General features: G+C 33.0%; 1 long non-coding RNA gene and 2 other non-coding genes across 4 annotated transcripts; all 3 read right to left on the reverse strand.

Annotated features, from left to right (window-relative positions):
- Positions 1 to 1,721: 1,721 nt before the first annotated feature.
- Positions 1,722 to 25,290, reverse strand: LOC114104781 (uncharacterized). 2 transcript variants are annotated; one of them, XR_003584895.2, is made up of 6 exons: positions 24,866 to 25,290; positions 20,651 to 20,806; positions 6,771 to 7,001; positions 6,171 to 6,280; positions 3,575 to 3,703; positions 1,722 to 2,729 (listed from the first exon to the last, which is right to left on the reverse strand). It is a non-coding gene; the product is annotated as an uncharacterized lncRNA (long non-coding RNA). The 2 variants fall into 2 exon arrangements; XR_011706708.1 differs by having other exon boundaries at positions 6,144 to 6,280.
- Positions 18,587 to 18,653, reverse strand: LOC114104791 (small nucleolar RNA SNORD64). Its single transcript, XR_003584897.1, has one exon. It is a non-coding gene; the product is annotated as a small nucleolar RNA SNORD64 (small nucleolar RNA).
- LOC114104792 (small nucleolar RNA SNORD107) lies at positions 25,232 to 25,305 on the reverse strand. Its single transcript, XR_003584898.1, has one exon. It is a non-coding gene; the product is annotated as a small nucleolar RNA SNORD107 (small nucleolar RNA).
- Positions 25,306 to 27,526: the final 2,221 nt, after the last annotated feature.

Consider the following 27,526-nt stretch of genomic DNA (forward strand, 5'->3'; position numbering starts at 1 on the left):
CAGAAATTCTTTAGAATGCTCAAATAATAAAGATCATTAAAATAAAAAAAATGGAGAAATGCCCAAAAAGAGGCACAGGACAACTTTATATAATGTAGAAACAAACTTTCAATCACAGACCCATAAAATTTCATTGACACTAACAACACAAATATCAATAAGGTATGTGGATCAGTTAAAATGATATATAAATGACAATATCCTGATTTAGAGAACTAAATAATATAAGAAAGGTAGGGACAAATATAAAATTACTATGTACTGCTACATTAACATATTTTAAATCCAACAATTATTTCAATTTAAAAACCTTTTACAAAAGTTATACAAGTATTTAACTCTTTCCGATCTGAAATTGCTCTCAAAGAGCCATTAAAATAATATAATGCTCTGGAAAAAAACACTTCTTACATGCAAATATTATTTCACAAATTCCATATAAAATTTTAACATGAAGGGAATTATATATTTTACAATAAATTTATTTTATTCTCAAGGTGAAAGAATGTTCAACTAATCAATAATATAAAGGGCAAGTATCAATAGCTGTCCCATAAAATAATTAAATCTTCACTAAATTTTATAAAAACTCACTAGAAGTTATATAAAATGACCAGAAAAAACCTAAACAACCTCAAACCAATAAAATTCATATTAATGGCCAAATAATCAATGGTATAATCTAGTTTTACATACACTAGAATAATTTCCCAGAGTATTTAATCAAGAGTAATAAAAATGATAATACTAAAATGATAAATATTATAACCAGAGATATGAAAAATTGTGCTGTATACATGTAATAAGAATTATAATGCATTCTACTATCATTTATTTTTTTAATTTTTAAAAACTGAAAATACTATTATAAAAGGATACAAAATGATTTATCAATAATAAATTGGAAAATTGTTCCCAATCACTACAGTTAACAAAAGTTATGAAATATTGTAGGAATGAAAAAATATGTTCAACTGTACTGGCAGTATCCCAATACAATAATTTGATTAGAAACAGAGAGACATACCTTGAAGTTGGATAGGAAGACTCAATTTTAAAGTGATCTATTCTCTAATTAATCTATTAAATTTTGGTGCAAATGAAATTAAAACTGCATTTTTTCCAATGTGTAAAATAATTGTAAGCATCAACTGAGAAAAAAATGCAATTATAAACACGGAAAATTCTGAAAAAGAAGAGAAATGAGAACTGAATGGAATAAATGAGACTGTATAAATCATTAGTAAATGAACTGTCAATAGAAGGTGTGGCAAACAAATGAAGCCAAATACAGCTAATTTTATGTAGTAATTTTCTATGATTATGATAGAACTTAAAAGAAGTAACAGTAAAAGTCAAGGCAAGAAATTTGAATACTTATTATGCTAACAACATAGCAGTGATTAGTAGAGCAAGAAATCAACTGACAAAAATATTTGATGGAAAAATAGGAAGACAATGCAAATAAATGTATGCTACTAATATAAACATGTTTATGAAGAAAAACACAAAACACATAGGCAATAAAGCAGGATTATATTTCAACACATAATTTGTATACAACCAAAAAATAAAATTATAGCACAGTAAAGAAAATGGAAAAACACACATACGCGTATATATTATATATACATATTTCATTTACAATATATGACATAATGTTAACATAAGTATAAATGAGTTCTTAGTAATCAGTAACAAAAAGACTTATTATAGGGAAGTGAAAATAAAGGAACAAGAATTTGAAATAATACAAATGAATACTAATATAATATGAAGATGATCTAATTTAACAGAAAAAGAAGGGACTTTCTTTTTAATATACATTATCAATGATCAAGAAAATACTGATATCTAATGTTTACACAGTATTAGAAAATGGGGAATGCTGATTAAACAATGGAAGAACTTACTCCAATTAGGAGGAAATTTACTCAATTGTAGATTTTGGAAATACTTTTCCCAGGCAATTCCAATCCACAGAAAATATTCCAAAGTAGCTGAAAAATTCAAATTTATACATAAGGATGTTTACCAAATAGAGAATACATAGCTAAGATCAACCCATGAAAAAAATACAAATTGTATCAATTTAATAGCAAATAGTATTAGAGTATGAATTAGAAGGAGAAAAAAATTTAATAAACAAAAATATTAGCTTAGCATGGTGGCACATCCCTATAATCCCAGAGAATTGAAGACTGAGGCAGTAGGATTGCCAAGTTCAAAGTCAGCCTCAGAAATACCTTCTGCAACTAAGCAAGACACTGTCTCAAAATAAAAAGGACTGGGGATGAAGCCTAGTGGTAAAGCACCACGGGGTCATTTCTCAGTACCAAAAAAAACCTGCTTCACAAGATTCTGCATTCTTTAATATTTTAAAGTCATGTTCAAATTTATCCTGTCATAAGTGATAATTATAAATGCATGCACTTTATACTTATGGAAAACTTCTCTGGACACAAATGTTCCTTCCATTGCACTTCCTGAGATAAAGTCCAACAGCAACAATAAAGACAATTAATACAACTAAGTATTAGAATTTTCTGGGCTATATTTTAGGTCTCTTTTCAAAAACAAGTTTTCTGAGTTCAGTTCTTCTGATGAGCAAGGAGTGTCCATTGCAACACACATTAAGTATAAAGTCTTCATTCATTATGCAGAACATATTTTAGTTTTGAGGAAGAAGGTGGTAAAAACAATGGCATGCATTTCTTTCCAGTAATTCCCTGAAAGGACAAATAGAAAAATGGGAAAAGTTTAGGAGAAAACTTAGTATCATCAGCAAGGACTATAAAGTGCAACATTCATTCTATTATCAAAAATTCCTACTGGAATTTATAACAATAAGGAAATCAGATATTAGCCTTCTTTTTGTAACTTATTAATATTAACTGATCCTCTGCATATGATATGATGCTCACACTGTCTATTTGGCTGCTTATATCTCAATGTTATCATTTATATACAGAATATTATAAAGAAAAGGTACATGGTCTATACATGTGTTTATACACACAAAAAAATAACAATGTCTAATCAAATATCAGGAAAAAAATAACAATATGAAAAATAAAGAGGATGCGGGACACAGTGGCAAATGCCTGTAATCCCAGTGGCTCAGGAAGCTGAGACAGGAGGATCACCAGTTCAAAGCCAGCCTCAACAAAAAGTGAGGCACTAAGCAACTCAGTGAGACCTTGTCCTAAATAAAATACAAAATAGGGCTGATGATGTGGCTCAGTGGTTGAGTGCCTCTGAATTCAATCCCTGATTCCCACCCCCTAAAAAAATATTTCTGTTAAAAAAAATGAGAGAGAGGCTTTGATGGAGCTATAAAGAGAACATAACATAAAAATCATGTGGACGTTGTTAAAAAAGGGTTGACCCACAACACAATAGTTGACACCATATAAAACTGTTTCAGGATATTCAACCTCAACACATGCTACTGCAAACTAGTAACATTAAAGAGCCATTAAACTTAGGAAAAACAGGCTATATAAATAAACTTATATCACTAAAGCACCCCATTCCCCACCAAATGGGCAGTCAGTGGCCCTTATAGTCATACCGCCAAGTGAGAGATAGGAGTGAAGAACACATGAATTAAATTACTCCAACAGATCTTTCATTGCTAGTACATATCATTCACAGGATTAAAACCAAGGATGACAGAAGTATTCTTTCTTGAAACTATCATCTGTTAACAAGAAAAACAAAACAATTTAAGCATATCACTCTGAAGAACTGCTAAGGTAGTAGGGTAAGTGGATATTCATGTTTAATATTTTTAGAAATGTCAGTTAACAGTTACAAGTACTGTCTTGTTAATCAACCCTACAGCTGAGTTAACTTTAACATAAGTCATGATTCACTACTTCAGTTAGCAATTATGCTGGTTTCCATAAAATTATCTTTTTGTCATAGTACTGTTATTTGCAAAAGCAAATATATTATCAATTTCTTTTTGTTGTTGTTACTTTATGGAATTAGTTATGTTGTTTTTGTTTTGTTTTAATTTTTGTTATGTTGTTTTTGTTTTCTTTTAATTTTTGTTTTGGGGTAGCAGGGATTGAACTCCGGAGCACTCAACCACTGAGCCACATCTCTAGCCCTATTTTGTATTTTATGGAGACAGGGTCTCACTGAGTTGCTTAGTGCCTCACTGAATTGCTGAGGATGGCTTTGAACTCAGGATCCTCCTGCCTCCATCTCCCAAGCCACTGGGATTATAGGCATGAGCTACCACGCCCAGCTCAATTTCTTAATTAAACATTTGGTCACTTACTTTATGGAATTAGTTATGTTGTCATGGTTGCTAATAAGTAAAATAAACAAATGGCACACTGTGTGCACACACATAACACCTTTACTACCTTTTGATCAACTAATTCAGGGGCTGGTGAAGTAATCAGTGGCAGATTGTTTTTCCTAAAATACATAAAGCCCTGAGTTCTATCCCCCCAAACTGCAAAAAATAAAAAAGACAAATCTATTTACCAATCAAAATCCCAATGGCATTCCTTATAGAAATAGAAAAAGCAATCATGAAATGCATCTGGAAAAATAAGAGACCCAGAGTAGGCAAAGCAATCCTTAGCAAAAAGAATGAAGCAGGTGGCATTACTATTCCAGACCTAAAACTATACTACAGAGCAATAGTAACTAAAATAGCATACTATTGGCACCAAAATAGACTTGTAGACAAATGGTACAGAACAGAGGACACAGAGACTAACCTATATAATTACAATTATCTTACATTAGACAAAGGTGCCAAAAATGTACATTGGAGAAAAGATAGCCTCTTCAACAAATCTTGCTGAGAAAACTGAAGTCCACATTTAACAAAATGAAATTAAACCTCTATTTCTCACCATGCACAAACTCAACTCAAAGTGGATCAAGGACACAGGAATTAAACCAGAGACCTTGAACCTAATGGAAGAAAAAGTAGGCCCAAAATTCATCATCATGTCGGATTAGGCCCTACTTTCTTAATAAAACTCCTGTAGTGCAAAAATTAAACCCAAGAATTAACAAATGGAATGGATTCAAACTAAAAAATTTCTTCTCAGCAAAAGGAACAATCAGTGGGGTGAATAGAGAGCCTACAGAATGGGAGCAAATCTTTACCACTTGCACATAAGATAGATTACTAATCTCCAGGATATATAAAGAAATCAAAAGCCTTAACACCAAAAACACAAATAACCCAATCAATAAATGGGCCAAGGAAATGAACAGACATTTCTTAGAAGAAGATATACAATTAATCAACAAACATATGAAAAATGTTCAACATCTCTAGCAATTAGAGAAATGCAAATCAAAACTACTCTGAAATTTCATCTCACTCCAGTGAGAATGGTAGCTATTAAGAATGCAAACAACAATAAGTGTTGGTGAGGATGTGGGGAGAAAGGTGCACTCATACATTGCTGATGGGACTGCAAATTGGTGCAGCCAATCCGTAAAGCAGTATGAATATTCCTTGGAAAACTGGGAATGGAACCACCATTTGACCCAGCTATCCCACTTCTCTCAGTTTATAGCCAAAGGACTCAGCCATATCAAAGTTTATAGCTGCACAATTCACAATAGCTAAATTAGGGATCCAACCTAGATGCCCTTCACTAGATAAATAGATAGGGAAACTTTGGCATATATACACAATGGAACATTACTCAGCATTTAAAGAGAATAAAATCACGGCATTTGCAGGTAAATTGATGAAGTTGGAGAATATAATGCTAAGTGAAGCAAGCCAATCCCCCCAAAACAAAGGCTGAATATTTTCTTTGATATGAAGATGCAGATGCATAATAGCAACTGGGGGTGTGGGGAGCATGGGAGGAATGGAGGGATAGGGCAATGGGGAAGGAGGGGAAAGGAGGGGCAAAGGGGTAGGAAAGATGGGGGAATGAGATGGACATCATTACCCTAAGTACTTGTATAAGACATGAATGGTGTGAAAATACTTTGTGTACACCCAGTTTCTTGAAAAATTGTGCTCTATATTTATAATATGAAATGAATTGCATTCTGCCATCATGTGTAACAAATCAGAATGAAAAAAAAAATTCCACAGGATAGTGTGTATATCAGAACTAGTTTCCTGAGCTTAGTTAATGTCTCACCTGAAAATGGCACCAGAATCTTCTTACCTATGCTTTGCAGTTAAGATGTAAAAATTAAGGACTCCAAAGGAAGATATTCCTGATGATTTCATCAGCTGTACTCAAGTTACCTTCAATATATCACTCATTGTGAATACCTGAAAAATAAAACATTCAATGAGCAATGGATAGATATGAACCAAGCATAAGAACATACAAATCAGGATAACATCATGTTGATCAGGCATATTCAATCAGCAAACACAATTGCAAAAAACACTTTCTATTTTAGCCAACATGGTTAGCACAAATGCCAAAAATATTCAAATATTTCCCCTGCTAATTTTGTGTGATCTATAAAATACTAAAATCTTATTTGAAATCTTTCAGCACAATGAACCAAAGGAAAAAACAAGCAAACAAACAATCCATTCTTCATTCAAATCAAAATTAAATAAGGAGGCTAGAAACAAGGTTCAGTGGTAAAGCATGTGGTTACATACTTTTACATCAAATGCAACATCTCTACAATATCTCTAATTAGTCCCCATAAATATGATCTTGTTATTAAAATTTACTCACTTTATAGAATTTTTAGTTCTATTTTTTACTCATTTGTTTATCAAAATACAACTGCTTGGCACCTACCTATAATTCCATCTTCTTCCTTCTTTTCTTGGATAATCCAATACTATTTATTCTCTTAAATTGCATACTCTTCATAAAATCATTGAAAAAAATCATTCACAAAGGCCTCTGGGAAGACAAAGCTGGATATGACAACCAAATGCTCCAACGATGGTGAGTTGCAAGAATGAAAATACGTACAAACTGTCTCCTTAAAACTTCTTTCTTGTTTAGTTGTTCATATTTTAATACCTTTATAAAAACCAAAAGAAGGTAAAAGAAACACTCCTTCTATTCTCATCTCTCTACAGAGGACTGATAAGTTTTTACCTTATTCTTCCAGACAATTTTTCTATTTCCATTAGACATATTCATTTTAGATTTTTTTCACATAGCAATTTACAAATGTGGATGCATCTTTTGAATTTTAACTCATATATAAAAATGCCAACAGAATTATAAAATAACATTTTAACAATAGGAAATATTACCTCACTATAAAAATCTCATTTCCAAAATGTTATAAATATTTTATAGTTAACCATTAATACTTCAGCTAGGACAAAGAGGCATAAGCATTCAAATCTATAACAAACAATTATTCAATATCTGTTCAACTCAAAATACTTCAAAACCTACATCAATATTGAAATATTTCTGTGCAAAAGTTACATTGATGTTGAGTAAGCTATAATAAATACAATCTTTCTTTCACTGGTTGATATTTCAGTTGTTTACATTATGTTTTTAAAGTAAACACATAATACTTTCCTCCTAGCAAATGTTTAAGTATTCCAACATTTGGAATTGGCTATTCCAATAGCCAATTATTACATTTAAAATATTTTATACCCACAGAATTTGATGATCTATACCAAATTCTATTCAAAAAATGAGGATTTATACTTTGATCAACACCAGAATTTTTATTTAAAAAAATCCTTCTTTATGTAACAGGTAACACATGACTTGTCTTTGATTATCACATACATGAATTATATATAGGTCACAAGAAAATTTCAAAAATAATATCAGAAAAACCAAACTATTCATAATTATTGTTGTTTTGTTCTCACAGGGATATACAAACATGGAAACAGATTTGGAATTCAAAGTAATAGAGCTTAGTATTACTATAAAATTATAGTTAGAAATAATAATAAATTGGATTCTAGAAATATGTTCAAGCTTAAAAAATAAAAGTTTCATCATTCGTAAAATAAAAAGGCCTGGGGATATAGCATAGTGGCAGAGCACAAGCCTATATCATTCATGAGTCTCTCGGAACAATCCCAAGCAAATATATAAAAATTAAAGTAAAATAAAATATAAATCATTAAACAAACAAATGAGAAAAGCTGGAATGAGAAATATCCCAACTATTTAACTAAAACATGATTTTAAATGCATGTACATGCAAGTAAATTCGCAGAGAATAAATATAGCCAGGTAACAATAATTGTACCAATCTTTTTAACTCTCTGTCTCTTTTTTAAAATGGGAATTTCCTTCTCATATCTTCTATTTGGTACCTGAGGTCAAACTGTATGCCAGGGTAATTGTTTAAATATATAATGCACACAAACAGCAATGATCCTGATCAGTGAGGAGATACAGACAATTTAACTATTGCTCTCTCACAAAACAGCAAAATGTTTGTCTTTATATTAATTAACCAATGGACTGTAAAAGCATTTACAGCAATCAATTTAACTATGGAGTTTTACAATGAAATATTTACAAATTTATACTTTCTTGAGACCCAGAGCACCTGGCAAAACTAGTTATTTTCAAATGACAAGGGTAACTGGTATTTACAAAGTTGTCTTGAATTTTGTCATGCAGTCCAAAAACACATAATACTATATTAAGTCGAAGAGGTAGAAGGAAATTTTTCTTATAAAAGGCATTTTCTACAATGATTATAAAAATACTATTAAAATGTAGCAAATACAACTACAAACTTATGAAGTTTTAAGTATATAATACAAGCAAATAGCTATGGTTAAAATGTATTTTTTTTCTTTTGATGGAAACTCAAAAGCTTAAAATACACATATTTTAACCTTTTCCTTCCCATAACTCAATAAACAGATATTTAATAAAACCCACAACTTTATGTATTTCATTGGCAAAAAATTTCAAAAAAACAATCAAATCATGAAATTTTACAATGACTTATTTACAAAATTATACTTTGTGAGACTCTATACATCTAGAAGGACAACTAGATGTTGAAAATTAAAATTTTGGTTTTACCATTATTTACAAAGTTGTCTTGAATATTGTCATGCAACCAAGGGAACACATACAGAACATTGTATAGTTCCAAGAGGTAGTACAAACTCTCTTTAATCATTTATATCTTGAATGTTGACAGCAAAGGAGAAAAAAAGATATAAGGAAGCTTGGAACATCCAGAAAAGACGACTGGATTTAACTGTTATTTCATCTGAGTATTTTTAAATATGCAATTCATACATGGCAAACTGTAGACTTCCATGGAAATGGAGTTAATTGCATAGTGTCTTCCTATTTTCTTATTTTCTCCTTCTAACATCTATATTAATATATGATAAATTTTTCTAGCTCTAAGAGCTACTTATGAATAACCAATTTAACTGCCACATTAACCAAAAATGACCATAGCACTACTAATTTTATGGATTTACAAAATTTATACTTGTGAGACACTAGAAATACATGTTTGAAATAAAAAAATATTTCCCCATTATTTATAAAGTTGTGGTTTTTTTGCCATGTAGTAAAAAAAAGAACCACATAATTTAGAAATTCTATAAAACATGTAAAAAGAAAGAAATGCATCACGAACGTAAGTTTAGCAAAATAAGATATGTCTACTTATCTGTTACATAGACACATTGTATTTACATTAAATGGACACCCTGGAATGATAATCTAATTTTACTTGTAAATGTGGTAAAATACCACTATCTTCTCTAACATGACAATATATGTACTAATAACATGCAAGCACAGAAGCTTTTGTCAATGTAATGTACAAGTAATTTGTACAATCACAGAAATATATTCACGTTTTTCCAAAAGGTAAAAATAATACTTTACCATTAAAAGAAAAATATTTCTTCTTTTTCTAATTCTCATCAACTCACATGCATCTAACTAAAAAAGCTGAAATATTATAAAGCAACTATTACAGATATTTAATAAACACCCCCAAAGCTAACCACCTAATGCTGTTAAAATCATTTATAATTATTTATATTTCAACAAGTTAAACAGTTTAACAAAGTAATGGTTGCAATATATAAATGTTCACCATCTCTACCAAAACAAAAACAGAAGTAAGCAAAAGGATTGTACATGTACATGAAACTGTGATCATAAAAAAATCCATCCTTTCCACATACCTTCCAACAATAAATTTTAATATGTACAAAATTACATGGCTGTATTAATTTAAAAAGGTTATTTTCCAAAATGTATATGCATCAGCAATGCCATTCTGTGGGAAAATGTTCAAAACATATAAATGTATACTTTTTGTATATACTCTCACATCTACATACTACACATTCATGCGTGCACACACATGAACACACAGATGTGATTCTGACATTTAGTTAATTCTAGCTCAACACAGTGTGTTCATGCCTCCTCACAGACAAAAAGGCAAAAAAAAGTTAAGAGCAAAGGTAATGAATCATTTTACAAAATGACTCTAATCACAAATAATGATTCGTAACACAGAAATATGGATTGATTAATTGCAAGAAGGATTTCAGAAGTCATACATTTCTTGAAACATGTTTTAAAATGTACTAACTATATATACATATCTGTGTAAAAATCCTACTAAATAGAGGCTTGGGTTTTTGCATTTTGTTAATTGCATTTCAATTAACAAAAAAACACTTTCTGTCCTATAATTTATTTTATTTTTTTTATTTATCCTATTTATTTTATGCAAAATATATTCACAAAATGTGACAGAAAATTCTCCACATCTACAAATGTAAACAACATGTGAACATGTACATAACAACTGAAAACAAAAAAAATGTAAACCAAAACTTGCATATATACCATGTATATATGACATGAATATATGTGTGTATCACTCATATCCATAACAGGTAGATATATAGTTATATATGCTACATATATTATAAGAACATTTCCTATCATATACCAAAATCTAAAAATTGAGGGCAATGATCCAATGACTCTTTCAATCTTTTCACATGGAAGTCATATAAAAACCATCTCTGAACATAGGCCCAGCTGCTAAAACTCCATCCTTATATACTAAATCCATATCTTAAATTTGCTAAATTTAAAGTAGTTTAGCAATCCCTCTAAGCAATAAACAGAATCATAATCATTCCTCAAATGTAAAATATCAGACATTTTTCTTATTAGAAATATTCCCTAACAGTTTTGAGTGGCATACACATACCTCTGTCATACAAAGCCCACCTGGTTGTCAATGTTAGTGTTCATAAAGGTTTCTCTCTTCTGCAACTTCATCATGAAAAGGAAAGCTCATATCATAAACATTTAACAGTGAGACATTTGCAAAACATAGATATACCCATGAGTTCTACACATATAGCAGCCTTAACAAAATTCCAGGGGCTGGAGTTGTAGCTCATGGGACAGGAGTTATAGCTCAGCAGTAGAGCACTTGCCTCATATGTGTGAGGCACTGGGTTTGATCCCCAGCACTACATATAAGTAAGGAAATAAAATAAAGGTCCATCAACAACTAATAAATAAATAAGCAGATAAATAGAGTTCTGCATTTAACAGTTCTGTGCATGTAGTATTCCTGGAAAAAGAATACTAAAGTCTTAATACCAAAGTCTAATCAAAGGAATTCAATTTACATCATTCAAAGGTAGTCTTTTCTTTAGTCATCTTTCTATATAGTTCAAACTCATGGCTAACAATCTCTATATTTAACCAAGAAAATGTCAGAAAACAGTTACATTGAGACGCTGCATAGAGTGAATTCTCAAATGTACTTTAAAAATGCTTCTAATTAATATATAAAGCATTTTTAATCTCCTTCTTTATTACTCTTAAAACACTGAAAAAAATGAACATAAAATTTATTCCATACTAAAACATTTAAGACTATATTTACCAAATGTGTTTTTGGAAATTTCCCCTAGGAAAACAGCTATTTTATCAAAGAAACCATTTTTAAAACATCCTAATAAACTCATTAACAATCAATGTGCTTGTGTTCCTCTAATTAGATTTCAGGAAAGATTAAAACAATACAAATAAAAAGAATGAAAAGTAATACATGATTAATTTCATTCTGACTCTTGTAGAATACAAGAAACTCATACACATTAGTCATTCAATTATTATATCTGCACTGAAATACTATTATGCCACCACAATTCTCCCAAGTATTTCCCTAGACTCATAAGCTTATTATTTCCTAAAAAAATAATAAAATTTGAAGATTTAGAAATGTTTTACAATACTAACAAGAGGGAAAAAAGAATATATTTGCTGTATATGCCTGCAAGTATTACATATGTAAGGTTTTAATTGCAAAGATCATTGTAAGGAAAAACAAATACTTTTGGCTTTTTTGTTTGCCTAAGGTGTAGAAGAATACAATTAAAGGTATGCAACAAATTTTATGAACCCAGGAGAATAAATAGACCAAATTTTGTGTTGTGCATGTACAGCATAATCGATCCCCTCATTATAGTTAACATGAACCAATAAAAAATTATAAAATATCTTTTGCCCAGTGCCTAACAATGGGAAGTTTCCATTTTTATTGTTGTATAATATGCTCTAAATATTTTCAACTGACGTCATTTGTGTCTTCTCTAACACTTTTAAAAAGGCCAACTTCAGATTTATAAAAAAAAAAAAAGAATGAGTTCCATCATGTTTTCACAACTGCCACACCCGAAAGATATATTGAAGAACCTTTGGAAGCAAGGGAATTGGGTTAAAAAAAAGTAAATTGGTTTAGATGACAAAGCCTCAGCCTTCAGCTATAGAAGCAGTACCAGAACAGTCATATAATGGAGCATGAACAGTATCTGCAATGCATAAAATTTCTAAGGAAATCCTTATTTGTTTCCATCTTTTTGCCTCAGCTCTTCAGAATTAACAGTGAAATAGAATAAACTCATTTTAAGAAATATGTATTAATAAATCTATAATGACATTATCCTCAATTTTTTTCCCATTTTAGGAATAAATTTTTAATTTATTTATACTAAAATGTAATCATGTTCATATTATATAGTTTTCAGGTCACAGAATTACATATGCATTTTCATTCATTTTTATATGGTCAATTAATTATTCTTACCCACTAACACATAAACTCTGCCATATGCTTTCCAATAGCAATGCCCCCTTGATATATCTAATTAAGATCTTTCACAATGGAAAACTTCAAATGAACCCATGTTATACAACATCCTATAGATTTATTCTCCAGTGAGAAAAACTTTAAGGAATTTGAGACACCCAATAAAATGGACAACACCTTAAGAGATTATTTCCATTTCAAAAAAAAAACCCAACTAGAAATCTAGAAGCATACCTTTTTAATTGATGAAATAGGCAACTTAAAAACCATGCAATTTTCCCCACTTTTTTTATTCTAGCATCATGGTACAATAAAAAAGACCTGATTCTTGACCTAACCCCTAACAAAGAATAGGATAAAACAGGGTAAAGCTGAAGGGCAAACTTGGCCTTCATTTCACTAGAGGGCAAAATTCTTACACCTACTATTCATTCATGTATTAATTCTATCAATAATTTTGATAGAGTATACCAATGAAACAAAAATTAATTAATTGGTAAAATTAATTATACCAATTGTGTCAGCCCTTTGTGACAGAGGGCAGGAAAAAAAGGACACTATGTCCTCTGGTGATTCCTTAATGTTTTCATTTTCCTCATAAAGTCTACAACCTCTTCAAACTACATTTCTAAATTTTGCCATGTAATCATCTCACACAAATTAAATAACAAGGCTTATATGAAAGTGTCATTATGACTTCAACAATTTCTAATGGATGCATTTGTTATTTTTGCTCCAATAGCACTCTGGGCCACAAGACACTTGGCAGATAAAATGCCTAATTGGTCTATATAATTTGAATTCAGTGCCTAGGCAAGTTCATTAAAGAGTGTTTTACCTAATAGATAAGTTAACCACAAATTACAAGATCAACCTACAAAATAATTGCAGTAACTTATTCTCAGAAAAGGGACGAATTTATTCAATTCAAGTCAATGTAAAAGTAAGTAAGTTTCTTTGTTTCAAGTTTGGATATATTATTCAGCTGTCATTATTATGGGAAATAACTGACTTGTCCTGAATATATCCATATTATTTACAACTTCTAATCTTGATCTGAATATATCCATATTATTTACAACTTCTAATCTCTGTAGTGACTAATTTTACAAAGTTTCTAAGAAAACAGACTATTGTAACACTATTCTCATAGAGAACTACCATTAGAAGATACTAATGAAGTCAGATCCAAAGGAAATAAAATCACTGCATCAAAGAGACTCCTATATTCTCATGATCATTCTAGTACTATTCAGAAGATCCAACATATGCAATCAAATGAGTCGTCCATCAGAAGTTAGATGAAGAAAATGTGGTGTGTACATGACTCTGTGTGTGTATACTTTTTTACATCCATAAAAAAGGTAAAATCATGTGATTTATGTCAACATGGATGGAAAGAGATAGTGTTCTACAGCCCAGTAGGGTTATTGTTATAGTATGGATATGAGGTGTCCCCCAAAACTCCTGTGTCCCTGCAGGAATAATAAGAGGTGAAATGATTAGATTAGGAGACCTGTAATCCAAATCAATCCCCCTTAGTTTGAATGGACTGACTGGATAATAACTGTAAGCAGATGGGGTGTAGCTAGAAGAGGGGAGTCACTGGGGGTGTGGCTTGGAAGTTTTCATCTTCACTGTGTTCCCCCTTCCATCTTCTCCTTTTCTATTTCCTGATGGCTGCATAAGCTGAGCAGTTTTCTTCTGGGGGCATTCTGGTCGTGATACTCCACCTCATCTTGGGGATCAAAGCAGTGGACTCAGCCAAAGACAAACTGAACCTTTGGACTTGTGAGCCAAAATAAAATTTCACTCTGCTAGGTTGTTTTTGTCAGGTATTTTTGTCAGAGCAATGTAAAGCTAAGACAGTAACTATAGTTAACAAGTTTAATACATATTTTATAATAAAGAACTTGAAGAAAATATTTCAAACGCCTCCAAAACAAAGAAATTATAAATACTGGAGACAGAAATGCTAATTATTCTGCCAGATATATTAGCACATGCTTACAATCCAGCTAATCAGGAGGTTGAGTTACAAAGACACCAAACTCAAGGCCAGCCTGGCAACTTAGCTGGACCATGTCTCAAAAACAAATAAGGGATCGGAGTGTATCTCATTGGCCCTGGTTTCAACTCCTAATACCAAAAAAGAAAAAAAAAAAACACTAATTACTCTGATATGATAATTATATCCTATATTCATGTTTTCAAATTTTCTTACTGAATCTTCATAAATATGTACAATTACTGTATGATAATATTTTTAGAAAAAATTAAAAATACATTGAAAAAATTTAAAGCCACTATTATATGATGAGAGTGCTAAATAAATAAAAGTATATAATATGGTAGGAAAATTTAATATTTCTTGTAAATTTATTGATTTCTGAAATTTTTTTAACCAAAAAATTATGGGTGAAAGTCTTTTTTTGTGAAGTGTATTTAATTAAACTGGATTTAGAATTGTGGTGGATTCAAAGTTAATCTAATTTTAATCTAGCATTTGAACAGCTGATTTATTTTTAGGAAAACAATAAAAAGCTTTCATCTTCAAATTAGTTAGGACAACTTTCAAACTACATTTATCATTTCCTCAATTACAAACATGCTATAAGAATACCTTACATTGCATTGTCCACATCTATATAAATTAAGTCATATTAAATATTATGTTAAAGCAATCAAATGTTATGTCAGTTTTCATAGAGTTAATATCACTGTGTTAACATTTGTTTGGAAGTGTTTGGGATCAAACCCAGGGCTTTGCACCTATTAGGCAGCCACTCTAACACTGACCTACATCAACACACTGTCTCTGGGTACACACTAATGACAACTTTTATTCTTTCTACCTTTTTCCCTTTAATTATTTTTGTCCAGGGATTTATGCATAGCTATTCTTGCAGTCAGATAAACAAATGTCTATTGCTTTAAGAATAGAAGACATATCATAAGATCACCAGGAGACTGAATGTAAAAAAAAAAAAAATCAACAAAGACAAAAAAATAATTAATTAATTAATTAAGTCATATAAAAGCACATTCAGAAAATGAAAACTCCATCCTGAACACAACCACCCCATTGTTCTCTAAGTGTTGTGCCTAGGAACAATACCATCTGCCAACTTATTAAAAATCTAATTTCACATCTATACCTAATGAAAACCAGAAATTCCAAAACTGGGACCCAGAAAACTGTTTTAATAAGCTCTCCTCCATGTTATTCATATGCACATTAAATTTTGAAAAGCTCCAATTTAATCAAAGCTGTCTAGAAATGCCCTTTACTCATTCCAATACAGATACTTGATCAGCAAATCTTGCTAGTCACAGTAATGTTAAGAGACTCCCTTATATAGTCACCTCAAAAGAGGGCACAGAAAAGGGGGCTGAGACTCACCCTCTGAAGAAAAACAAATATTGCCATGTAAATGATGACTGACATCTCAACTGCATCACTGTTACAAAATACAAATATAAGTTCTTTCAATGCCAAAAAGTGAAACATCCTAATATTACTCTAAATTTACATATCTACCTTTATAACAATTTAAGGACATGCTCCAACCTCTGTATACTTAGATTCTATATTTCCTTTCCCCCATCCATCAATGCACTCAACAATCTATTACTAATTCATGCCTTCTATTACTCTTTGCCAAATTATTCTACTGTAAATTAGCTGGACTGGAAATTCCCTGGCAGAGATGAAAATCATCATCAGGTTGAAGAAACTATCCCCAAACCACAAAAACAAATTGTTCATCTCTTCCACAGATTCTTATTTGTGGAGAATTTTCTTCAGGTCATCTGTACAGAAGAACTACCAACCAAATAAAGTTATTTGGATGAAGCTTATACAACAAAGACTACAGTGTCCACTCTCAATTGCATCAAATATTACAAGGTCAAAGAACCTACACATATATACACTACACCTCAACAGATCCTACACTTGTTCCTTTCCTTTCTCACTCAACAGAACACTTTTACTTCCATCAAGTGGAACGGTAGCTCAACTTTCTCAATTGACCCAATATATTGCTATTAGTCAAGATCAAAAATACTATGATAAATCAAAGTTGAATATGCAAAACTGGAAAAATGGCTCAATAAAAGAAAAATCCAGAAAAAATCCTTGTTTACCTTACTTTTAAATGAATGTTCATTTCTCCATACCCCAAATAACTTTTTGACACCCTAATTTTTTTACAGTTACAATATTTATACTGATATTGTTCATTAGTATACATATATTTATATACATACATAAAACTCATGTAGACTCTAGCAATTGAGATGACTATTTGAGGATAGAGTCTTAATATCTACAACCATCTGTGCTAGATTTTTAAACAGGTTTTTTCTAAATTAACTATTTAATTACCTTATCCTACATTGTCAACTACAGGTAACAAACAATGTATCACTCCTACAATAAAAGGTAAATATTAACATGCCAGTGCATGGCTATAATTCCAGCTACTCAGGAGGCTAAGAAAGGAGAACAACCTTTGAGACTTAGCAAAACTCTGTTAAAAAAAAAAAAAAGGAAAAGGGCTGGGGATGTAGCTCAGTGGGAAAGCAACTTGGAGTTTAATCCTCAGGAAATCCTCTCCAAAAGGATGCAGGAATTAGTTGAAAGATCATCTAATGGCCAATAATCAAACAATTCAAGCATCAGTATAATTAAAGTATGCAAGTAGTACACAAAATAATGTCTACCTGGGTTCAGCACCCAATATCATAAAACAAGTAAATATAAAAGGATACAATGAGATAAAATACATAACTCAAGAAATTAATATTTAGCAAATCTTTATCTTGTGTGACCAGCATCACCAACAAAATACCAATTTCATTCCCTTAACTACATCACAGTCCAAACTTCTAAGATTCCATACTGCCAAGATACAGAAAAAGACATTAAAAGTAGAACCAGATCGCTGAGGATACAGCTCAGTTAGCCCTTGGTCACATGTCCAAGACCTTAAGTTCAAACCCCAAACTGACTCTGTATATAACTTAAGCATGTGCAAAAGCTATAAATTAACTTCATCTTAAACTATACATAATAAACCATCAATTTTCTATTCAACTGGTAAATATAGAAACTACTTCACAGTTACTAGGAAAATGCTTATGAAATGTTCACAGACATTTGAACCTAAGTGATGCTAGTAAGGGGGTAGGGATACATAGTACCTTCCAAGTCCTTATTCTCCTCAATTGATCACTTGAAACACATAATGGAAAAGAGAAATTTGAAATTTATCAAGACTATGAATATAGAAGCACTCTACAAAAAAAAAAAAAAACTATACTAATATAACCACTTTTGTCTACTGAACTGCAAAAAAAAAAAAAAAAATCTACCAGTCCAGTCCATTCTCCTTTACCAGAAAGTATTGATAAGAAAAACCTTGTGAAATTTACATTTTAAAAACTTACATTCAGAATATTTCTGTCCTAAATCCTTAAAAATGACACTTAGGCTGGACCTCAGAGTAAACATATTGAGCTTCACTTCATCATGCTCAGTAAACATAGCTCATCATAAATCCAGCCAAGGTCTTTACCAAAGTCTCTCTTAAAATCTAACTTTAAAAAGAATGGGACTGGGGTTGTAGGCCAGGGCTATAATGCATAGTAGCATTTAATAGATCCCATGTTCAAACCATAGCACACAAAAAAATTAACATATAGAAAGTATCTCTATGCATAGACAGTCCTCTTATCTGGTAAAATGATTGCCTTTACTTGGCAAAGGATATGAAAACAATGTAATAGACTGATGCAGAATTAAGGGGGCAATAGTAAGAAACAAAAAAAAATCAGCAGGCATACAGGCAGAGAGACATACTGACACAAATATGCACACACAAAACAATGTACCTTAAGATTGAGATCTTTTGTTTTGTATAACTAAGTTCACTTTCTCTTCTCCCAACATTACAACCCCAGTACTGGAGAGAGAATACATGGGTGCTTTATCACTGAACAATATCCTGACCATTTTTTCTTTTTATTTTGAGATAGGGTCCTGCCAAATTGCTGAGGCTGGCCTTGAATTCATAATCCTCCTGCTTTGGCCTCCTGAGTACCTGGGATTACAGGTGTGTATCACCATGCTCAATTCTGAATCTAGTGTTTTATAATCAACTTCCATAAGCAAATTGTCCTATAAACTGAAATAGGAATATTCAAATGTCACCACAGACGGATACAGTACCAACAACTGTCTGTTCTCCCCCAATAACTTATTATCAATGAATCTGAAGGCAAAGCATATAAATTAAAACCCCCAAAAATATTCCAGATTAAGTATAAATCAATAGTATGAAAGGAGAAAGGTAGATGTCAAAACAAAAACAAAGCAGTTCAAAGAGATGAAGCAAAAGTTCAATAAAACAATTCTGAAGGAGTTCTCAGTCAACTTCTAACATCTCTGATACAAAAGTGTTATGGTAAACTGGCCAACTTTTATTATGGAAATAATAGACCCCATACTACTACTTTGGATATATATCTCCTAGAAGACATTAATGTGTGATTACAGGAACTGTTTATTTCAACTGTAGAAGTGTTACAGTAGGCAGACAGGTAGATATGAGGCAAGGGTAGATATGGGGAAAGAAATCTGGGATCCACCGCTGCTGGTCATTATGCCTCCTAGGAACCACTCCTTATAGTCCACTCACAGACAGACAATAAATTTTATAGATTCCCAAATTTCTCAATGGAAAGGACAAAGAAAACTGATCTCTGGGCCTGGATGACCCAAGAAAAAACTGCAAATACCCAGTAAAAGCAGCTAATGTCATAACTCCCCAGGGTGAGGGATGGCTCATCCAGTAGATCATATGCCTAGAATAAAGGACACCTCTCACATACTCTTTTGTCTTTCTTTTCCAGATGGCTACCCAGATGTCCATACATCAAGACTCATCGCTCAAGTGTAGCATCTTAAAAAATTAACATAAATCTGACCCTCAAGCATTCAAAAAAAAAGCTAATTTTATTTTGCCTAGAAACTTGGCCATAAAATAGAGAGGAGATAAACAAACATGGCCTGAACTTGGAAACATTAACGCTAATACCATGCTTTTTCTGTTGCAACCAAGGAATGTCAAAAGAAGTTCCATATGTTCAGGATTTCACGGCCTTGAGAGACAGTGAGTGAAGACCTCTGTAAATGAACCCAACGATTATGATTTTCTTGAAATTCTACATTCCCATCCATAGCCCAATATGAGAAATAAGAGCCATAAGTGACCCACTCTAAGATGCCTTTAACTACCACAGTAGAGCCCGTCACTCATAACTGGGAAAAGTACAATCAGGTCTTAGAGATTCCTGACCACTTTAGTCAGGACCCCTCAATCTCCAGGACCTGTCATCTATAAGAGGTTGAAGGGCTAACAGCTCAATGTTTCATTAACCATATTCCATTAACCATTCAAAATCTCAGACAGGTAAAGGAAGACCTGGGAAGATTCTCAGTTGATCCTGAAAGGCTTACTGAGGAATTACAAAGGTTAAATGTCTCTTTAAACTATACCTGGAGGGACATAAGTATCCCGAATCAGACTCTCAAGCAGAAAGTTGCAATAGGGCATGCTGCAATATGAAGATGGGGCTCATCTGACAAATTGTTAATTTCCCATAGTAGCAACTGATGTTCCTTCACCATAACTCCAGCAGGATTATAACACCACTGAGGAGATACAAAGGAGAAATCACATGGTTCTATTTATATTAGAATATAAAAAAACATTCACATCAAATCTGTGAACAGGGGCTGGTGCTGTGGTAGAGTGCTTGCCTTGCATGCATGAGGCCATGGGTTTGATCTTCAGCACCACATATATACACAATGGAATATTACTTAGCAATAAAAGAGAATAAAATCATGGCATTTGCAGGTAAATGGATGGAGTTACAGAAGATAATGTAAGTGAAGTTAGCCAATCCCCAAAAAACCAAATGCCGAATGTTTTCTTTGATATAAGGAAGCTGATTCATAGGATAGGGAGTGGAAGCATGGGAGGAACAGAGGAACTCTAGCATGGGGTTATTAATGAGGGTGGAATGTGATGATCATTATTACTCAAAGTACAGGTATGAAGTCACGAATTGGTGTGAATATACTGTGTATACAACTGGAGATATGAAAAATTGTGCTCTATGTGTGTAATAAGAATTGTAATGCAATCCGCTGTCGTATATAAACAAAACATTTTTAAAAAATTACCTCGTGACTTTCACAGAAGACATATACCACACATCAAATTCATAGCTTATTAGAAAATCAAAGAGCCCCACTGGCTTACAGATGTCAGGTTACTCAAGTATCAGTCAATCCTTTTAGAAACTTGACATCACTTTATAGAGATGGACTTCTTTAAATCCAACTATCCTGTTGTGTATTCTGGGGGACCTTGTAATAAGTGACCTAATATGCATGAGCCAAAATGATTTACAGGGCTCCACATGTTAGCTGATTTGGACATAGTCTAGTTCTCTAATGGAAGTAGATTTGTATAGGAGGGTATCAGAGATGGAAGCTATACAATTTTGTTCCTCCTTCAAAGATATCACTGAGGCAGAGGCAAATTCTTCCAGGAAACTCAGACCAATAGGCGGATTGAAAGCTTTCACCAGGGTTTTGGAGCTAGAAAAAGGCCAAAGGGTCATCATGTACTCAAATTATAGACACTTATTTTGGGTGGTTCACACCCATGTAGTTATTTGGAAAGAATGGGGCTACTTGACTTTAAAATTACCTAATCAAATATGGACCCCAAAACATAAAACATTTGAGAGTTAGTATAGTGCACTTGCCCAAGGAAGCATCAGGAACATGAGAACAAAAATCATGAGGAAGCACAGGGCAATAAAAGTTCATGCATGACCATCTAGAAGAGTACCATTATAGAAGTCCTCATCTCTATCCTCTGTGAAAAGCTGTCCACATCCCAATATACCCAAGAGGGGGAAAAATTGGATGTCATAGGAAATTATCTAACACCTGAACCATGAAGAATGGTACAGAGGGCTGGGGCTGTAGCACAGTGGTAGAGCACTTGCTTAGCATGCATGAGGCACTGGGTTTGATCGTCAGCACCACATAAAAATAAAATAAAGGCATTTTATCCATTTACAACTATAAAAATTTTTTTAAAAAGAATGGTACAGAGTAAACTAATCTACATTCCTTAGTCCATCCAATAGAAGTTTATAAAAGGCTTATATGATACTTGCCATTTGTGCCAAGAAAGTCTCTACCAAATATGTAAGAGATTATTCACAGGCAAAGAACTCTCTTTAGAACATATGAGTTTGATGGTCATGCCACCTTTGCAACCAAAATAACCCTCAGGGAACTAGGCTTCACCTCCTACTTCAGCCCATGCAATGCCAAGGCACATGCCCAGCAGAAGACCAGAAACCAAATTTCACTCATCTACGCACTTCCAAAGGCTATAAATTTCTACTGGTTTTTATAGACAACTTCACAAAAATGAGTAAAATTCTTTCTTGTGAAGACAAATTGATCCCTGAAGTATAAAATCCTTACTAAAGGAGACCATCCCCAGGTTTAAGCTAATTTGATCTCTCCAAAGAGACAATGGATCCTCCTTCATCTCTCAGATTACTCAGCAGATGATAAAGATCCTAAGAATTAAATATTTCCACCATTCTTACCAGAGATATTATTCAGGAGAAGCAGAATGGGCTAATCTTACCATAAACTGTACCCTGAGAAATCTTTGCCAAGAAACCTCGTTACCATGGTTGGAGCTTCTTCCTACAGCCCTTACATGGGTTGATTAGCTCCAAAAACTCACCTTCAGATTAGGTCCTTTTGAGATGCTATACTTATAAGGGCTGGCCTAATCCAATATATAACCTCTATAAGAAAGTTAACAGACAAGGGCCTGGCTTTAATCCCCAGCACCACAATAAATAAGTAAATAAATAAATAAATAAAAATAATAGAGTTAACAGGGCTGGGGTTGTGGCTTATTAGTAGAGTGCTTGCCTATCATACACAAGGCACTGTGTTCAATCCTCAGCATCACATAAAAATAAAGATAATTGTTTCCACCAAAAACTAAAAAATAAATAATTTTAAAAAAAAGAAAGAAAGTTAACAGGCAATACACACCTATGGATGAGAAAGTGAAGGATGAGGTCAAAGAGATATTCCCTCTTTATAAGCCCAGACTTGGAAATAAGGATTCCCAGCAGATCCCTGATAAAAGAGCTATTTTACTCTTTTCCTCCCTAACCTCACAGTGGAGAAGGTGCCTGAGATTTGCTAGCTAGATTCACCACACACCCAGATGAAGCCCTAGAACTCGGTGCTTCAAAAATCAAGATTCTTGAAGCCTACTTGTAGTTGTGAGCCCATAATGGACCTAAAGTTACTTTTCAAAAGGATGACAGGTAAATAGATCCCTCATGGATTCAGAGGCCCCATGGCTTCTCATCTTCCCAGTTCTGGACATCTTCCTTGTTAACTTCATAGTTCTTTGTCTCTCTGCTATCTTCCTTGTGGACTAAAACCATTTTTGTTCAATATGCCTCCTACACTACTGATCTTAGTTCATCCTTAGCTTCATCCTACTCCCAGAAATGTCCTAATATACTTGCCTGTTATTGTCAAGCAGAGCTAAAAAGTTGCTAAAGACTGCCAAATCCACCTATGCCTGTGATTTCTTGCAATGCACAGACCCTTTCCTCCAAGAGAGGAGAACAACCCATCCCACTGACCCTTTTTGACTGGGCTTAGAACAAGACACTGTTGTCCCATACCTGCTATTTCAACACAACAATCTTTAACTAACTTCTCCCCAGAGGACAGGTAACTTAGTCAGTATCTTTCCTCTATTTTTTTAAGAACTCAGTAGTTTTAGGGCCATAATTGATCTCTATGATACTCATAGCCAGACCCCTTTGCAATCAATAGTCCTAATCCATACAGACTCCAGTGGGAAGATTTCTTATAAACCAATGTGTCTTGACTATCAATATCACTGATTCCCTGAAAATATTTCACCTTCACTGAGGATTATAAACAATCAATTTGTCTTGGAACAGCACCCAAAATTTTCAATGGCTAGCCCTTTGTACTGGGGAATGGGACCCAATTCTGTGACAGGCCACCCAGTGGATGAGCTGGTGGTACCCCATGGCTTCAACTGTATTCCATGATAAATGATAAGACGACTCCTCCTATACACTTTAAAATGCTTGATTTCCATTTTTTAACCCAAAAACATAAAATTCCCAAGAAAACACTAAAATATTATGACAAGGCACTGTACAAAACTAGGGCTGGTTGGGCTGGGGTTGTGGCTCAGAAGTACAGTGCTTGCCTAGAACACATGAGGCACTGGGTTTGATCCTCAGTACCACATAAAAATAGAATGGGGGTTACTGTGTTCACCCAAAACCAGAACAAATATTAAAGAAAAAAAAACTAGGGCTGGTAATACTAATTAATTTTAGGATATTAGATATCAGGCAGGCATGACTTCTTACCACAGATATTTCACTATAAGGAAGTAACCATAAAATATCTAAACATTCATTTTCTAACAAACATTTTAGCAGTCATTCTTCATTCATTCACTAAAATTTTTCTTATACAACTATTTTATAATGGTGTTTGGACATGAGGATCGATCACAGGCCACCGAAGAAGAAAAACACACAAATTATCCTAAAACACCAACAGGATCCATGTGAAGCCTTTTAATATACTTACTGTGATCCACAATATATGCTCGACAAATATTTTTCTTTCATTCCTGGACATCATTTAGAACCCTAGGACTTTAGTACTCTTTGTTTTCAATAGTTGATAGTTTCATTTGTACACATCCTTACTTCCATCTCACCAGGTGCCTGCTATCTTCTGTGATCCAAGATGTTTCCCTTTAGCTTTCAACAACATACAAAGTTCAGAAAAAAAGAATTACCTCAGAATATCAATGAAAATAAAAGACATTTGAAGAAATGGCAAAGTTCTATACTAGAAAAGGCATATCTATATGTTCTAAGTTTTTACAAAAAGCCAAGATTTTTTTCAAGAATAATGTGCTCTGTAAAGTCTAGTGAGGCACACTGACTAGATTTCAGAGTGTCAATTTAAGCTCAAATCTTGAAATCATCATATTCAGACAAGGTCCTGTGTCATCATGAACCTAGCCAAGGCCTCACAATATACTCTTATTTCTACTGATAAGGTTATATTACCTTGAAGGGTTTATGTTTCTGTCTTAAGTGCAGCTAATGTGGTTTTCAGTGTCAATTTCAGATCCAATCACTGAGTAGGATCCACACTGATGACACACCATGAAATTCAGTGACCAAATTCTTCCCAAAATTCAGTAGCCAAATCCTCTCTTCCCTTCAGTTATCAACTAAGTTGACAAAAGGATATCATAAAAGCCTGAAAAAGTTTCAACATACAAATAACACATGAGACTCAGATTTCATTCTCCTACCACAAAAAAATTAAATAATCATGATAATATGCCTTGCTTTATTTCAGAATATTCACATACTGAGATTATGTGTACAAACAGGACCAAGGGAACTAATATGCAATTATGAGTAAGACAGTAAGATCAAATAGATAACAAGCACTTTAAATTTTCACCCATTATATAAGTAATGGCTGTAACCTACTGCTTGTTGAAATTCAATAAAGATAATAGTTGAGGTTAACATACTAACAACAGTGTATTGTTTTCTTTTGGGGGGGGTGGCGGGAGGTGCCAGGGATTGAATTCAAGGGCACTCAACCACTGAGCCACATACACAGACCTTTTTTGTATTTTATTTAGAGACAGTGTGTCAATGAGTTGCTTAGCACCTCACTGTTGCTGAGGCTGGCTTTGAAGTTGCGGTCCTCCTGCTTGAGCTCCCAAGCTTTTGGGATTATAGGCATGAGCCACTACACCTGGCACTGTATTTTCTAATCTTTGAAACAAGATGTTCAAAGTATACTCATTGACATGTATGACTAAAAATAATAAAAATACCAAAAGATGATTGTGAAAATTCCAAATAACACTATTATCATATTGTACATAAATCAGTTCCCATCTTAATAGTGTATTATAAGGAATAACCTCTAACAAACCAAATCCCCAATGCATACACTTCTGACTTCTAAAATCTGACATGATGTAAAAAATGAACTAATGAGTTTAAGAAAGTAGAGGGTTCCCGGGCTGGGGATGTGGCTCAAGCGGTAACGCGCTTGCCTGGCATGTGCTGGGCGCTGGGTTCGATCCTCAGCACCACATACAAATAAAATAAAGATGTTGTGTCCACCGAAAACTGAAAAATAAATGTTAAAAAAAATCTCTCTCTCTTAAAAAAAAAAAAAGAAAGTAGAGGGTTCCCAAGGTAACTCTCAAAACTCTTTAAGGAGCAATTCAAATGACCTATGAATATATTATACCATAAACACTACATAACCAACTTTAACACAGCAGTTAAAAGTAATACCCCAGAATTCTATTTCAAACTAATATTCAAACCACTATGAAAAAACTTATCAAACATTATATACAACTTGAATCTATGGAGTCATTAGTAACCATGCAAATCAGAAAATTATTGTCTACTTATTTCAGATGTGACATAAATTCACTTGAATATCAGAATGTAGGATGATTTCTTTGTTTTTGTTTTGAATTGAAGCCAGGGGTGCTCTAACATGGAACTCTATCCTCATTATCAGCCCCTTTGTTTTGTTTTTGCTGAGACAGCATGTGGCTAAGTTACTGCAGCTAGCCTAGAACTTGAAGTCCACAGGCATGCACCACCATATCTGGCAATGATTTATAAGTATTTATTAACAAGGATGTTTGAAGACTGATGTCAATATATGTCCCTAATGGAACTCTAAAGAAGCATAGATCTGGCAGTATAAAGCAAAATATTGATATATTTATCTAAATCCACTCAAGTATATGAAAATATTATGTCCCAAGTCATCTTCTAGTATATAACCTACAAATAGGGGTCTTGAAAAGTCCAAGAAACTTCAGGCAAAAATGAGTAGTATTATCACAATCCAAAATAACTATCAGAAGTAAGCATATTACAGAGCTGGGGTTGTAGCTCAGCGGTAGAGCACTCACCTAGCACATGTAAGGCACTGGGTCTGATCCTCAGCGTCACATAAAAATAAATAAATAAAACAAATGCATTGTGTCCACTAACAACTAAAAAGAAAGTATTTTAAGAAAAGAAGTAAACATCTTTCAGAAAACAGAAATCTTGAAATTCATCTATAACTTGCAAAAAAGCCATTTCTAGTTAAGGGAATAGCATTAGAAAATAGAAAACCTATCACTCAAAATCTAAATAAGAGGCAAATATCCATACCAGAAGTCCTATGCAAACATGA

Source organism: Marmota flaviventris, chromosome 2 (assembly GCF_047511675.1).
Source record: "Marmota flaviventris isolate mMarFla1 chromosome 2, mMarFla1.hap1, whole genome shotgun sequence".
NCBI lineage: Eukaryota > Metazoa > Chordata > Mammalia > Rodentia > Sciuridae > Marmota > Marmota flaviventris.